A 16262-nucleotide genomic window follows, 5' to 3' on the forward strand; every position below is an offset into this window, starting at 1 on the left:
TATGAAGGAATAGAAGAGTGTCTTTACAGTATGTAGTGTAGTAGAGGGTGGTACAGTGTAGTAGAGGGTGGTACAGTGTAGTAGAGGGTGGTACAGTGTAGTAGAGGGTGGTACAGTGTAGTAGAGAGTGGTACAGTGTAGTAGAGGGTGATACAGTGTAGTAGAGGGAGGTACAGTGTAGTAGAGGGTGGTACAGTGTAGTAGAGGGAGGTACAGTGTAGTAGAGGGAGGTACAGTGTAGTAGAGGGTGGTACAGTGTAGTAGAGGGTGGTACAGTGTAGTAAAGGGTGGTACAGTGTAGTAGAGGGTGGTACAGTGTAGTAGAGGGTGGTACAGTGTAGTAGAGGATGGTACAGTGTAGTAGAGGAAGGTACAGTGTAGTAGAGGGTGGTACAGTGTAGTAGAGGGAGGTACAGTGTAGTAAAGGATGGTACAGTGTAGTAGAGGGTGGTACAGTGTAGTAGAGGGGGGTACAGTGTAGTAAAGGATGGTACAGTGTGGTACAGTGTAGTAGAGGGAGGTACAGTGTAGTAGAGGATGGTACATTGTAGTACAGTGTAGTAGAGGGGGGTACAGTGTAGTAGAAGGAGGTTAAGTGTAGTAAAGGATGGTACAGTGTGGTACAGTGTAGTAGAGAGTGGTACAGTGTAGTAGAGGGGGGTACAGTGTAGTAGAGGGGGGTACAGTAGGCCTTTGCTTCAATTAGAGCTCTGCTGAGGAGGGAAATGAAAGCCCCTTTACGACCGGAGGGATTTTTGCAGTTCCTAGAACCTTTTTTTCTCGTGTTCCGACTGGACCAATTTGGGGATGATTAAGTTCCTCTGAACTCTTTCAGCTCCTACTTGAGGACAGGGTCTTCTTCTTTTCAGCATAGCGGTGGTTAGATGGCTGTGATATAATAACAAAAGGTCAGTCCCTATGGGCACTTGGCCAGTGTGAATGCAAATAGCAAAACCGGTTTTGGGGGAGAGTAGTTAGAACTATTTAGAAGTGGACTGTTCCTATAACTACGTTCCTGTAACTACTTGGTCGGAAAGAGACTAGTCTTTTTAAGCCTGTATGGCACCACATAGCCTGTCTGGGCCTGTTCCTGTATCAGAAAAGAAAATGAAGGATACTTAGTGGGTTGATCACATGGTATCAAAAGGCTCAAAGTACATTTTAAATTTGCATCGGAGTAGATTGACTCAGAGTTAAGCGCGCGCACCATCACAATAAAAAGGCAGCATGAATGGAGCCATGATACTACGATTCACCATGGTAACAACCACAAACAAATGGGTCGGCGGAAATACTCATGCGCACAAACAGCGAGTTTGAACATGCATTTAGTCAAAAAAGCAACACAGTGGCTGAAAATTGCTGCTAGAGTCAATGCATAAGCTCTAATACAGTGTATTAATTTCATATTTAATCGCAGGTAAACTAATATTACTGGTGAAAACTGGAATGGTATTACACCTATAATTTCATTTAGGTGCAATCCTGCGAGCAAAAAAGTAAACTTCTACGAATCTTATTCAGGCTGCAGCTGTTAGGGTTTCAGAGGATGTAGGACCCAAATGCAGAGACGGACAGGCAGCGTGAGCTTTGAGGATTTAATAAACAAATAATAAAGTTCATACTAACAAAAGGTGTCCCAAGAACAGAAGGCAAATCCAAAAATAGGTACAAGCAGAATCCCAAAAACAGGGACAAGCAAAACAAGGACAACCGAGAAACACCGAACAGCAAACAATAATCCGACAACTCAACCAACTCAACCCAACTCAAATCAGCTGTTCTGAAACTGAAAACTCAGTTTCCCATCTCAGGGTAAATCACCTCAGACATCAGGGTTACACTCAGTTTGCGTGAGAAACTAGAAAGCTGCTGAGAATAGTGGTTGAAACAGGAAGTGGCTTGTTTAGGGGAACTAAAAATCACAAACAGCATATCTTTGTCTCAGTAAGTAATAAGGTACTTTAATTTAAACCAGGTGTGACTCAGTAGGAAGTGAGTCAAACATGAACTAACCTCATAAATATCAGTCTGGCCTTGAACAGCTTGTATAACCATAACCTCATACACATGGTGAGATCTTAACTCTTTACTGTCTCTCACTCTCTGAGCAGCAGCTGCACCATTAACTTCCCCCTCCCTCCCTCACTGATTAACACTGCTCATCTTTCCCTAATTCGGTGATAAAACAGTTGATAAAATGATAAAAAATGTTGAGGCAAACTTTTTCAGCCTGACCTCTGATCTGATCGGGAGATTCAAACATCGACAGTCTTGTTGCTTTAAAAACGATATGTCATATGGCTAATTTTGCTAACTGACTTCCCCAGTTGGTGACGCGTTGTAGACAACTGACGTTTGATGGAGGCGAATTTAATTCTGAAGAATGTGAACATCGACGACGCTGGAACATACGAGTGTCGAGTTACATCAGCTGGTTCAAGACGTAAAAAGAGAGCCATCATGGACTCTGAGCCAATCAGAATCATCCGTCTGCGGGTTCCAGAGCCAGCAGGTGAGTGAGTCTCTCTCAGTGAGTGTTTCTGAGTATCAGGTTGTAGCTGCAGTTTCTAACATCAGAGAGGATGAAAGCTGCTCCTCTATCACACATTTACTAGGGATGGCACGGTTCACAAGACCCACGGTTCGGTTCATATCACGGTTTTAGGGTCACAGTTAGGGCTGTCCCAAACGATTATTTTTTTGATTAGTCGACTAATCTAAGGACAAATTTTTCAATGTGCGATTATTTTCCCATTGCTCAATTATTAACAATTTACACAAAACAAATTTCAGGAAGGTTCAAATCTCTATTTATTGAAATTGTTTACCACTGCACTGTTCAAGTAAAATGAATTTGTAGTGCAACCTGAAGCCAGATGTAGGCTATCAATCCAACCACAAAATAAAGTCACCTTCAGGAGGAATACAAAAATAAAAAACTTAAAGAGTAGTGTATGAGAGATTAACCTGTTTTTGCTTTTTTAACAGTAGGTAAAATAATGAATAAGCTCTTCTTTAACATCCAAGCTCTTCTTCCTTTAATTTAACTTTAATTATTTGTATCTACAGGCTGGTTAAGCACTGTAGGGAGGAGAAGTTGGACAGTTATTTGTCTCGTTCCAGTGATTGGCACATCTGGGTGATGGCGTCAGATATGCGTTATCATGTTAGATGTATTTCCACTCACATACCCAACAACTGCTGAACAACGCCGACACACAGTCCTCGTCTTATCCACCACTCTCTCGCCTGTAGCCTACTACTGGAACTGACCCGAAGACCGAAGTTTTCGAGGGGCGTGAGACAAGAAGGCATGACACAGGAGGCTCCAGACTGCAGCCATAGAGTCTCAAAGTTCTCCCAAACTTGCAATCTTAAAGAGGCCGGCGGGGAACTCTTGTGGGTCGCCACCACTCGTCCTTTCGTGCTGCTATCTGACTCGCTCACTGGACCGTGGACCTGACAAAAAACTGCATGTAGGCGGAGGAGCTCGGCTAGCTTCAGAGCTAAGGCAGGGCTACAGATCAGGTGTCCCTAGAACCCTCATATCCAGCAGTAGTTCCGCATTACATTAATTAATTTGCACGCAAGTTTGATTTATTTATTCTATTTAGTGACGCATCAACGCACATTATTTCTGTTGACGCATTTATGTAATTGATGACGTTGACTACGTCGACGTATCGTCCCAGCCCTAGTCACGGTTTTCGGTTATGTACGGTTCTTGTTGTTATTTTTTTCTTTTAATCTTTCACACTCCAGAAATAGACTTCAGCATATGGTATATAAAAATGTTCCCACACACCAGACTCATATGATGCTGGTGCATCCTCCAACTCCGAGCAGCCTTCCTTATCTCTTCCACTTGACATTTCTACACGTTACGTGACCTGCAGCACTCCGCACTCCACTTGAGGGGCGCTCGGCTCGCCGCCTCTCAAAATCTGACGAAAATCTTTTAAACTGACCTTTGCCGATCAAAAAAACAGACAGATTCAGCAACTGCATGGCCTATTTCTCGCTCAAAATGTTTTCAGAAACACGTTTCAGTGAACTATCTTTGTAAAATATGAGATTGTATTCAGAACGAGACGCCATTAGAATCGGTTTTGAAATTCGGGAGCAGCCAGACCCACGTGTCGCGTTCGTCCAATCAGCTGCCATGTGTTGCGTTCGTCACGCTCGTAATTTCCCGTACGTGTTTTAACAAAGGTGTCGAAAGTGAGATCTACGGCAGTAAGAGGTTAGTGACCATTAACAGTGAACTGACGAAGCGTGCGACCAACACACGCTCCGAACCGAGACAAGAGAACCGAGACAAGAGAACCGAGACAAGAGAACCGAGACAAGAGAACCGAGACAAGAGAACCGAGACAAGAGAACCGAGCGGTTCGGATGTTTTTTCATGAACTGTACAACCTAACATTTACTGACTCATGTGTTTTTTCCTCTTAAGGTTCTCATGGATATGGTGGATTGGTAGCAGGTGCACTGCTTTTTGTAGCTGTAGCTGTTGCTGCAGTGGTTGGTGTCCGGATGTATAAAAGACGTCGGGACAACAGACCAGGACCACCTGATGCTGCTGAAACAGGAGACACTTCAACTCCTCTGACAACTCATAGAGCTGCTCAGTAAAACCCACGTACTTTTATTTACATGATGTTTGCAAAAGGAAATGTTATGAAATGATAATTATTTAAAAGTGACGATCTTTGAAAGCAGTTGTTAATTATTTAATATGAATGGATGAAATAATAATGATCAGAGACATGATGGAAGTTGATAACTCAGTTTTAACATTCAGATACCTTAATGCACTTTAAACTGTTAAATAAATACTTTATTTTGGATTCTCAAGTTTTTACTTTTATATATTCTGTGTTTTTTATTCTTTTTTATGAACACAAATAAAGCAGTTTAAAATATCCAACCTGATATTGTGTGTGTTATATTAATATTGTAAATGTGTAGAGGAGGATCAGAGACTGGGGGGAGGATGTGATCTTGAGAGACTAAGATCTGAATCTGACACCTGTGTCCAACATGTCCAGGATTTCAGGAACACTCTAACTTGTTTCATGCTTCTCTCAGTCAGAAGTAAGAAGCATGGAACACAATACGTTTAACTGCTGCTCAGCTCTCCAAACTGTCCTTTAAAAACCAATCTGGGTATGTTTTGTGAGTTATGGACCAGGATGTGTTATTATAGGGTTAGATGCAGTAAGTTGTGTTCCTCTACAAGTGAATTGAGCCTGCTGAACCTGTTGACCGGTGCAGGTGAGAAACACAAAGACATTGAGGACTGGACACCACCGGATGCGGTGTCTTTGTGTTTCTCACATGAAGTTCAGTTCAGTCACTTAATTATCCCAGATAGGAAAACTGATCTACAGTCAGGAGCACAAGATAAAAATCTTGAACCTGCAGCTCATCATCATTTTCCTCTTTAAGGTCTTTGTTATAAACAGGGATCTCCCATTACAGTTTTTTCTTTGATAACACCCAAGAGTTAATAATAATAGAAAAGATGATTTACTCTGACTGACTGGTGCTGGTGATACGTGTGGTGGTGCACACGCGTGAACCAACTCAAATCAGCTGTTCTGAAACTGAAAACTCAGTTTCCCATCTCAGGGTAAATCACCTCAGACGTCAGGGTTACACTCAGTTTGTTAAACCTCTTTCCTGAAATGGGGCCATGCTTTCTGAAACAGACCCCAGGACAGAAACGGGTGATTTTGTGTTGTTGCCCGGTATGGAACTGGGCCTCATTCCTTTGCTGCACCATAATATCATGTTAGAAAGAGACGCCAAGGGGTCCTGACCAAGCATCAAGTATTTGACGAGTTAGAAGTGAGAATATGTGTATTACTCAGTTAAGTTTATTTAGTTCGTAGCTTTTCAAGGGTTTTGCAGAAAGCTTTCTGTTTCTGTTATGAATTATTGATGCGTGAGAAACTAGAAAGCTGCTGAGAATAGTGGTTGAAACAGGAAGTGGCTTGTTTAAGGGAACTAAAAATCACAAACCGCATATCTTTGTCTCAGTAAGTAATAAGGTACTTTAATTTAAACCAGGTGTAACTCAGTAGGAAGTGAGTCAAACATGAACTAACCTCATAAATATCAGTCTGGCCTTGAACAGCTTGTATAACCATAACCTCATACACATGGTGAGATCTTAAATCTTTACTGTCTCTCACTCACACAGACACTCTCACACAGACACACTCACTCACACTCACTCACACACAGACAGACACAGACAGACACACACACACACAGACACACTCACACACACACACTCACTCACTCACTCACACACACTCAAACACACACAGACAGATCAGCCCAAGATTTCCTTCATTTGTTACTCACCCATTAAAGCTGAGTTAATTAGTAAGAGAAAGCCAAAGAAACTCAATGTACATAAATACATTCAAGAAAGAGGAAGAGAATACAAAGACATAGAAGAAAGGTGAGATGAAGAGAAAGACGGACAAATACAAATAGAAAAGGGAGAAGGAGAAAGACAAAGACCAAAGGGAGAAGAAGAAAAAGACAGATGCAAAAACAGAGACAAGGGAAATGAAGAAATGGTCTGAAAAAGGGAGAGCAGGAGAAAGTCAGTGAAAGAAAAAGGTTTCTTTCACTGACTTTCTCCTACTCTCCTTTTTTCTGACCATTTCTTCAGTTCCCTTGTCTCTGTTTTAAACTGTAAGTTATTTGTATTAAAATTATGTCTACATAATTGATCACTTATTGTCTTGTGTGTTTCTTCTCACTTTAGTGACAGAAGTCCACAAACAACATGTAGCAGCAAGCAGATCCATATAAGATACTATCAGAGAGCCAACCACGGTAAATGACAACCAATGGCAGCTCTTCCCTATAAAAAGACGATACATATTATTTTACGGAGAAAATTTTGAATACAATTTTACAGTGGATGCATCTGTTAAACAGAATGTTCTGTGTTTTTTTTCTTCTTCTTACAGATGCAATTCCAGATGTCTAGACATCATTGCTGTGTCAAGACTGCTGAAAAGAAGTTACAAGTAGGACTTTCTTAGAAAAATAAGGATTGACAAAAGGGGGAAACAAGAGATGTAGAGGGTCCCATGTCTGTGTTTGCCTTGGGCCCCAAAATGACTAAATCCGCCCCTGGCCTAAACCTAAACGATCCAACCGATGAAGTACTAGCCAATCAGGGGCAGAGTGGGGCAGGACATTCCTTAACCGTCCTAGGAAACCATTTTGCTTCCTGTAAAGTGTTCTGTGTGTGAGTCAGAGTTTTTATTTATGTGCGTTCATATGTTTTAAAAAGAATCTAGTCTCAGTCACTCACTCTAAAAGTGTTGAATGAGGCTCACTCTTGGAACGACACATTTATTTCTTGTAGATAATATGAAAACACAGTTCAGATCAGGAGCTGAAGCAAACCTTGTTCATCACGTACTGACTTCTACTTCTGCGCTACTGATGCCCAGTAAAGCTTAGAGCGCCCTCTGCTGACGAAGCAGAGGGCGAAGCGAGTTAAGCCAGAATAATATATCCCCCATTCAAAACACAGAATCCCTTGTGGTACATTATAGACAATAGAGACAGTAGTTAACGTTTTTAGACTTTAGCTTCACTCAGTTCAAAATGTAAAGGGGGGGCAAATAGTTAACACACAATGCCACAAAAGCATGCAGTTATGACCTTCATTCAAAATCCGTTCAGCTTCATGGGTGTGTCTTTGGCAGAATAACCTAAATGTGACAGGATAACTTGTTGGAACTTTGTCCCTACAGTGGTGGAGCTGATTATTCTGCAGATTTCCCGTAAATGAAAGACTTCCCAGTGAAATTATCCTCTGGAGAACAGGGTGAAAGCTGCCTCCTGCTGGCTGTCTGACTGCATTACCTCATGTTTTCTTCTCAAAGCCTCAGCATATGATTGGCATGATGTAGTGTCACTGTGTCCACGTTCGGACAACACTCGCTGCTATTGGCCACATTCGGACACTTCCGACCTGACGCACTTTCCGGTCTTTTCGCTGTACTTTACGTTTCTGATCATCACCAAAAATGATAGCTTAATTGATCTATACCCATCTAACAATCTACATATGGATTTTCCTATTTGTACATGGAACGTTAGATGTCTAATTAGTATATGAAAGTGACTTTGATGAGGAAAAGAAGTAAAAACGCTCAGGCGACCATCTTTCCCTCTAAAAAGTTTCTATTTTTACTGTAGTGGAAATTAAGGAGCTTTATTGCATAATTCAGAGTTGTTGAAGCATGTCATTTTATTGTGAAGGACGGAAGTACGATCCGGTAATTTTTACCGCATTGATGGGACTTAATACCCCCAAAAAACCAGCAACACCCAGTGTTAACAGCGAGGAGATAGGGGTGTCCGGTTATGGCCAAGGGTAGGTGACGGTTAATTCACCGCTAATAGCTGGCTCTTGTAAAGTAAAATTGCTGTGATCGGTGGATAGGATATGGAGCAGGGGACTGACAGCAACATAACCAATCACATTATGACAGACGATCCACTTAGCACCAATTGCAATGTTTAATTTTAAATGAATGTAGCCTATTGGCAGTCTGGCACACGTGGGTGCTCAGTGGGTGCTCAGTATTTTCCGTGGGTGCTCGAGCTCCGGAGCACCCACGTTATCGGTGTCTATGCAGCCAGTAAAGTGATCCTGACTGGTCCTGACTAAGCCTGCTAACGGCTAACGTTACCGGACGACCAGGCAAGCGGCCACGGCTGTTTACAACGTGTAGCCTGTTGAGCGGCCGTGGACGACAACGGTGAGTTATTTGAAGCCAAGAGAGGGTGGCTGTAAATCGGAAAGAGAGGACTGTGAGTTTGCAGTGAACATGCCGTTTTTTAGGTCGGGTAGAATGTACCTCCGACTCTCCGTAGACTCTGGTTCATAGTTTTTCGAAATATACAAAGATAGCTATGTACAGGAAGTAGGAGGGCGTGACTTTGGGCACTTGTTCGTGACTTTGGGCACTTGTTCGTGACTTCGGGCACTTGTTTGTGACTTCCTACTTCTGAATGTATTAACTGGAAAACTCTGAAGCCCATACTGCCCCCATTAGTTCCGGAAGAGGTGCAGCACCGACGCTGCTAACGCTGGCATCCTCGCTAACGGTGCTTACAGTGCTTACAAAAATGGGCATCATCAGTGTTTTGTCATTTTAGAACCGGAAGGTGTCAGTAGTATCTGTTCTTGTGACATCCCTAATAGGACGTCCCATGCAAAATCCCCAAATCAATTCTGGATTTTACAGGAAGCCAAACCAGATAATAAGGAATTAAAATAGTCCACAAATGAGTGTACTGGTGTCATAAAACTGGCTCTAAGCTACTCGCCATCTGAAAGAATTATATGAAGAAAGTGATGAGGCAGTGAACAAGTAAAATGAAGCTAACAAAAAAGCCCAAAGATAGCAGTTTCAGTGATTAAACTTAATGCAGTAAATGTGCATACAAACGTGAGCCTCGCAAGTATTCTGCCTATGGTCAAACGTGCAAAGTGTGTTCATGTAAAAACCACTTTGGTCGCATGTGCCACTCTAAGAAGACGAAGGAAAGCTTTCGTAAAATGGACAGAGGTGTTAATGAAATTGAACAAGAAGGAGGTGAGATGTTTATTGGTGCTCTACACTGACAGGACAAAGTGACCGTAAAAGGAGCTACCATAATAACAAAAAATAAAAAGTGGACTGAAGTGCTCAAAATGAATGTCCAAAAGCTCACATTCAGATTGGATACTCCTGCAGATTACAATGGGTCGCAGTTTGCAAGTGAGGAAGTCAGGCGCTTCACAAAAAACTTCAAGCCCAGGATTCCCACAGTCCAATGGTCAAAGCGAACAGGCAATTCAGACTATAAAAAGTTAGCTCAAGAAAGCACAAGAGCGCAGAAGAGAGTACAGGAATTCACCTCTGGATGGGGTGAAACTTTTTCCTGCCCAATTTTTGATGGGTTAATGTCTGAAAAAAGTGCCTGCTACTGATAAGCTTTTAAGACCTTAGCTGTACAGGAACGCATGAAAGAAAGGCAGATGAATCAAAAACACTACTTTGACCATGGAGCGAGAGAACCTGCCTATACTACTGGAGGGAGAGACGGCCAGATACACAGTAGGAAATACATGGCAGCCAATGTCTTTTGTGATCCAAACACCTGAAGGCAGCATCTTTCGGAAAAACCGGCGAAACCAGAGGCCTGTACTACAAATCCAGATCAACATGCCTTGGATTTCTTTCAGTTATCCGGCTTCACTAACCCTAACAACCGCGGTCCCGCATAAGCTGTGTCACGACGGTGGTTAGCAACTAGTTCAGTCAACCCAGGATTCCACAATCCAGCGGCGCGCACATTCACATAAAAGAGTTTGCACAGCACGAGCAATCACAAACATCTACCAGAGTCGCATATTTAACATAAGAAGAGCAAACTACAATTCTACATGAATATGAAGAACACAGACACAGTTTTACAGGCAAAATGCAGGAAGGAAAGCTGGCAAAAAAGCCGACGCTGTTTTGCATAAATCACAACACTTAGCCTATCAATATCACTTCCAGTGGTGTAGTCTACGTGATAGTAAGCTCCAGGATTTCTATATACCCACTTAAAAATGCCCAATGACACGTAACAACATTCTTTCTATTATATTTTTGATAAATTTTGAATTGTCATCCGTGCTTTTTTCTTAACATCTATAGACTGAATAAAGGTTTTTTTCCCGTAAATTGGTGCATTAATGAAGTCGTTGATGCTTAAAACTTCCCTGGTGGAGGACACCCAGGCCCCCCCACTATGATATGCCCCCCTCCTCCCCCAAAGGCAAATTCTGGTCAATATACAGTAGGCTACAGTACACCCACTATAATAGCCTACATTAGACTACACTTGTCAGTTCCCCATCAGTCAGGCACAAGATCTGACCATAATTACACTTTTGCTTTCCATGAACTGTCGTTGCTTTAGCCTATTATTTCATTTGCAACCACAGCAGTGGTAAGCTGTGAGAAAAAAAGAAATATATATATCAAAACATAATTCTAACCGATTCTGCGTACTGCTGCTTCTCCTGTGAAAGAAACTGTAACACCTAGAGTGACTGCAGGAAGTCCAGTTAAGACATCACGCTTTGATAGAGTGATGACACCTCCAAAACGCCATTCACTGCAATTTCTGGTAGTGGAGAAATGAAAAGTTGATTTCATGTTGTTATATTACAGGTAGTTAATTACTGTGTGTACTGAGTTAAAAGCAAAATTGCATACATTTTCATGTTCATTTAAATATATCCACAGCTTTAGACTTAAGAAGCTAATAGTTTAAGTGCTTTAATGATATGGAGATATAATATGTTTAGATTATGTATGTTTACCTTGGTTACGTGTACTGATGTTGTATCTAAAAGAAGGGGGATGTGATGTGTAGTGCCCCATGTTAGTTTGTAACATACTGTAGAATAAGCACGGCTACACATGATACGCTGGTCTCTGTCTCCATCATTTCATCCACTCATCATAGACGACATAAGATATGTTATACTTTGAATTACCATTGTGTATGAATTGTGATATAGAAAATAACTGTGCCTTGCCTAGCAGGGATTGACTAGTTTACAGTAACTGGCACTCAAAGTAATAACATGTTACTATTGTAACTTCACACAGGAAGTTACACAGGTCCAAGTCTTCTGGTCTCCTTGTCATGCATGGTGAGTCTACTGTATGCTAGTATGTGTGTGAGCGCTGTACATCATTTCTCTTTAGGAAAAGATAATTATAAAGTATGACATTTCATAAACCAGATGGTGATCTGATTTGCTTCAACTTTATAAGTGGTTGTTCTTTAACTATAAAATCATTCAGCATTTTAGGTTAAGTTAAATATAATGTATACAGGCTGTGTGATACAGGCAACCAAGCAATTTATTACTGTAACAATATTTCAACCTATTGTTCTAATTGCATACTTTTAATAGCCAATAAAACTGCTAGAGCTTTTGCCGTGCACTGTTTGTGTTTACTTCCTGTCTGTCCAGGGGTTCAAGTGGGCTGAAATGATCCGGAAAGGCATTCCTGCACTGCCAATTATCAAGTAAATTAATCTAATTGTTTTCATACATCATAGTCTACTGGAAACCTCTATACAGCCCATATGAACTTTTATGATTGAAATATCATATATAGGCCTAGTGGAGCTCAATGGTGGTTTAAGCCCCCAACGTTTCCTTCAAGGCAGCGCTGCGACCGTTGACTTCAAGGCACCTAACCCTAACCCTATTGTAAATTCTATGATGTATTTGAAATTATTTATAGTTATTTATTGTGTGGCACTTTTTACTTTTTAAGTGCTTTTAAACACAGCACTTGTTACTAATTTTTAATGGTATGTGTATGTTTGTTTTTTTAACCTCAAGGGCAAGTAATTTAGACAGTATTTTAGACCCTTTAAATGTTTTTATTTATTTTTTTAGGTTAAATAATATGTTTTTAATATTGGGATAGAAATCATTTTTTATTGCGACGCCGGGCTATTTATTTACATAACTCTCTATATATTTAATTTATTTTAATTATTTATTTTGTAAGGTGTCAAAGAGAGAGGACAGGTGTGGAGGTGACCTTTTATTTAAAGTTTTAATCTCCCGCTGTCTGTCCTGTCGAGCGGTTCTTTTAACCGGCTTTTAATATCTGGCTTTCTTATAAACAGCTTTTATATAACCACACCTGGCTTTTTAAGGAGGTGTTTAAGTGTTTTATTCACACCAGTGGTCACTTTGTGCCTGTGCCCCTGGCAACACCCATCCCGGGCGTTGCGTTTTAACCCAGACCTAACCCTACCCGGCGCTGCCTGGAAGGAGACATTGGGGGCTTAAAACACTGATAAACCCTAGTGGATGAAATTAAGCTTGGTTGCTTAAAGTTGCATTTTGGCCAATTTGCATAATTAGCCATTTTTTTAATAACACATTTTAAGTTTAAATATGCAAATGAGACATTCTCTTATTAATGTGCATTAATTTGCATACTTTCCATAACACAAATTCCCATGATGAATAAATTACTGAAGTTCCATCTGTAACTGAAGGGGGTAAAGAAAAAAAAAATAACTACAGCAGTAAAAAACAGCAGGATTAAAGCAAGGATGGAACTGTAGCTGGTAGTTAGCCTACATTGTTTTTAAGACTTTTTATTGTATTTTTGTGGTAACTTACTGGCAACAAACCATTTTGAGGCTGTGTGGACAGGAGGCTTGTGTTCCGGTGGATATTTTGGTGCTGTCTCGGACAGGAAGCTCAGATTTTTATTCCTCTCATGCTGACTTTGTGACTTGTCTGGTAGGGAGGCTGGAGCTGCCTTTGGCAGTGCCAGGCAACGAGAGGCCGACGCCCACGAGAATCCAAAGCTATATTATGACAGAGCAGCCTGCCACCAGCCGTATGCAGTGGGTGATCTGGTGTGGCTGCATGACCCCACTGAGGACCGCAGAAAGCTTGCTTCACACTGGAGGGGCCCCTACAGGATCCTGGCTACCATGGACTCTCAGGTGGAACGTGTGCTCACTTACTGGATTGGCAGTCCTTTAAGCCCCAATGGATGAGAGCAGATTGTTCATTATGATAGACTCAAACCCTACACTGTTGGACTGGTACCGGCTGTTTGGGTCTTGATGTCCCGGCTTCCTCTTCATGCTCCCTTAATGTTGGTCGAGGCGTTGCAAAATGGGGACTGCGGACCTGAGGAGCCACTGGGAGACTAGCTAAGTTTCCATCCACTTATTATTATCTGAAGTTTGGCTTTAGCGAATAAAAGCCTGCGCGTAATGACGTCACATGCTGTTTTGCGGTCAAATTGGTTAATCAAATTGATTTGAGATATTTTAAGGTGTTTCCATTCATTTTCCCTCTGAATCGCACAACATTCAAGCAAACATTTGCGAACAAAGTTTTGCTAGACAAAATGGATTGCGCCATCTACCAACAAACGATCAATATTGCACAAGTTGTAATAGTGCTTATGCGACAGCTGATAGTGACATATCAATCTATAATAAGAAAACAACCACGCTGTCAACACATTGCTATGATGATGCAGATGCTGTAAATGTCCGACGACAATGGAGGCGGCCTGTGGCGCTCCAAACAGTTCTGGGAGATCGTTGTTCAGAGACACTTCACGGAAACCCTTTGGTTGAAGCATTTTTGGATGACCATGACAACATTTGACCTGTTGTGTAATTTTTTTGGTCCGTCCCTTTCCCCAGATGTCGCAAGCTATCGCCCTCCGGTTCCAACCGAGAAGCGTATCCCCATTGCGCTCTGCAAACTGTCTACATGCGCAGTATGAGAGTACAGAGTGGTAGGCGAAATGTTTGGAGTCAGCAAAACCACCATGCACCGGTGTGTTTGCGCCGTGTGCAGTGACATACGAATGAGGATGATGAGAAGGTATATATACCTACCTGGAGTGGATGAGGCGCATGATATCTTGCTGCGTAACTACAGAGCGCACCTTGTGCCACAGGTGTATGCCGCAATAGACGGGACTCACGTCCCTATTAGATCCCCTGCTGAAGGCTAAAGGTATTTTGTCAATAGAAAGGGCTGGCCATCAATCGTACTACAGGCTGTAGTAGATGGTCGTTAAATTCACCGTTAGGATTTATCTTTATATTATTTTTTTGTGGTTGTGGCGTTTTGCTGTTGTTTATCTTTGTTCTTCATATTCTTGCTGTTACTATTTTGAAACAGGGACATTTCTTTTTGGGGGAGGGGAGGTATGTAAGGTATTTTATTGTGTAACCTCTCAGTTGAAGGTTAATAGGAAGTTACAGTAAACAGAACTTTTATTGTGATGGGGAAAACAGAAGTGGATCACGTTTGGTATGTGTTTGGTTTGGTCTGTATTGTGGTTGAATAAAGGGAGACGTGCAGTACCGTCTGGGTTCCAGCATCGGAAGCCCGTTTCTCTATTTTACAGCCAAACCTGAGTGTAGACAATATAAGAAACCATTGGTTACATTTATATTGTATTCAGTGCACATTATTTTCCTTTTCCAACATCAGGTTCCTCCCATTACACCAGGGCATCATCTTGCGGCGGCTTGTGAAAAGGACACGTTTTGGCTCTGTGTTAGTTCCAAGGTTCCAAGTTCATGAAAGGACACCTGTGGTCCTGGCTTCACTACTTTCTTGCCCTCAGTTAAACTTATAGTGAGTAACTCCTTGTATGAATGCAGAAAATGTCAGATGCCTCCCTGGCCTTCACCTGCAAAATGTCACTCAACAAGGCGCCAACCAACCAAGATATTAAACAGAAATGCTAATAAACAGTATATTCAAACAGCTTTCACTACTGTTGATGCTCGGCGCAGCCATGTTGATTTGTGATGTCGGAGTTGATGAGGTTCTTCTCTTGGTGAGGACCAACAGCTGTTGGACAGCCAGTAAAAGCCTCCTCCTTCCTCTTTATATACGACTATGTCACAGTGTCAGCTACAAGGAAACAGGCTGTTGGATATGAGAGAAGTGAAGTAATGATCACATTGCAACAAAGCACAGAGAGAAAAGATCCTCATAATTTTATTTGATTTGATCTGAAGAGATTAAAAACTTGACATCTAAACAGACATGAACAACAACACGACTTACAGCAGAACCTGAACAACTATCTGCTAATGCAGTCCAGTTCAGAGGAAAGTTTGCAACGAGAAGAAATCTTTACTTCCGCCCGTTTTGCAGCAGTCTAAAGCGGCCCGTTTCAGCTCGACTTAAACAAGCTGATGGTGTCGCTGCGACTCACCTGGTTGTTTTCAGAGGCTGGTTTTGTTACGGTCAAAACAGCTGCAAACTATAGACATTTTCAAACTGTCAGCTGTTGGAAATGGCAGAATTTTAGACAGAGGCTCAACATTATCTCATTGCAAAGGATACACTGGCACATGCACTGACACATACACAGGAAACATGACATTTCGGTTCTCTTTTAAAGCATCGTTAATTGCGATTTATTTCTGCCATTGACCGAGTTATTTCGGCTTGTTTTTCCAGCCCCTCTGCTGTCAGGAGTCAGGGTCGAGGTGGTGTCGGGGGGCGGAGGACACACGCTCTCCCTCACAGCTGTTGCCTCGTTCTGACTCATGAAAAAAACACAAGTAAAATCAAAGACACTGCATAAACTCCGCTATCGTGTGTTTATTCAACCCTCCTGTTATCCTTGGGGTCA

General features: G+C 41.7%; 1 protein-coding gene across 1 annotated transcript in view; it reads left to right on the forward strand.

Moving 5' to 3' along the window:
• LOC114574062 (low affinity immunoglobulin gamma Fc region receptor II-like) overlaps positions 1 to 16262 on the forward strand; it is a 392591-nt gene that overhangs the window by 119546 nt on the left and 256783 nt on the right. The gene's annotated exons all lie outside the window — the stretch shown is intronic.

The sequence above is a fragment of the Perca flavescens genome, chromosome 19 (assembly GCF_004354835.1).
Source record: "Perca flavescens isolate YP-PL-M2 chromosome 19, PFLA_1.0, whole genome shotgun sequence".
In the NCBI taxonomy this organism is placed as follows: Eukaryota; Metazoa; Chordata; class Actinopteri; order Perciformes; family Percidae; genus Perca; species Perca flavescens.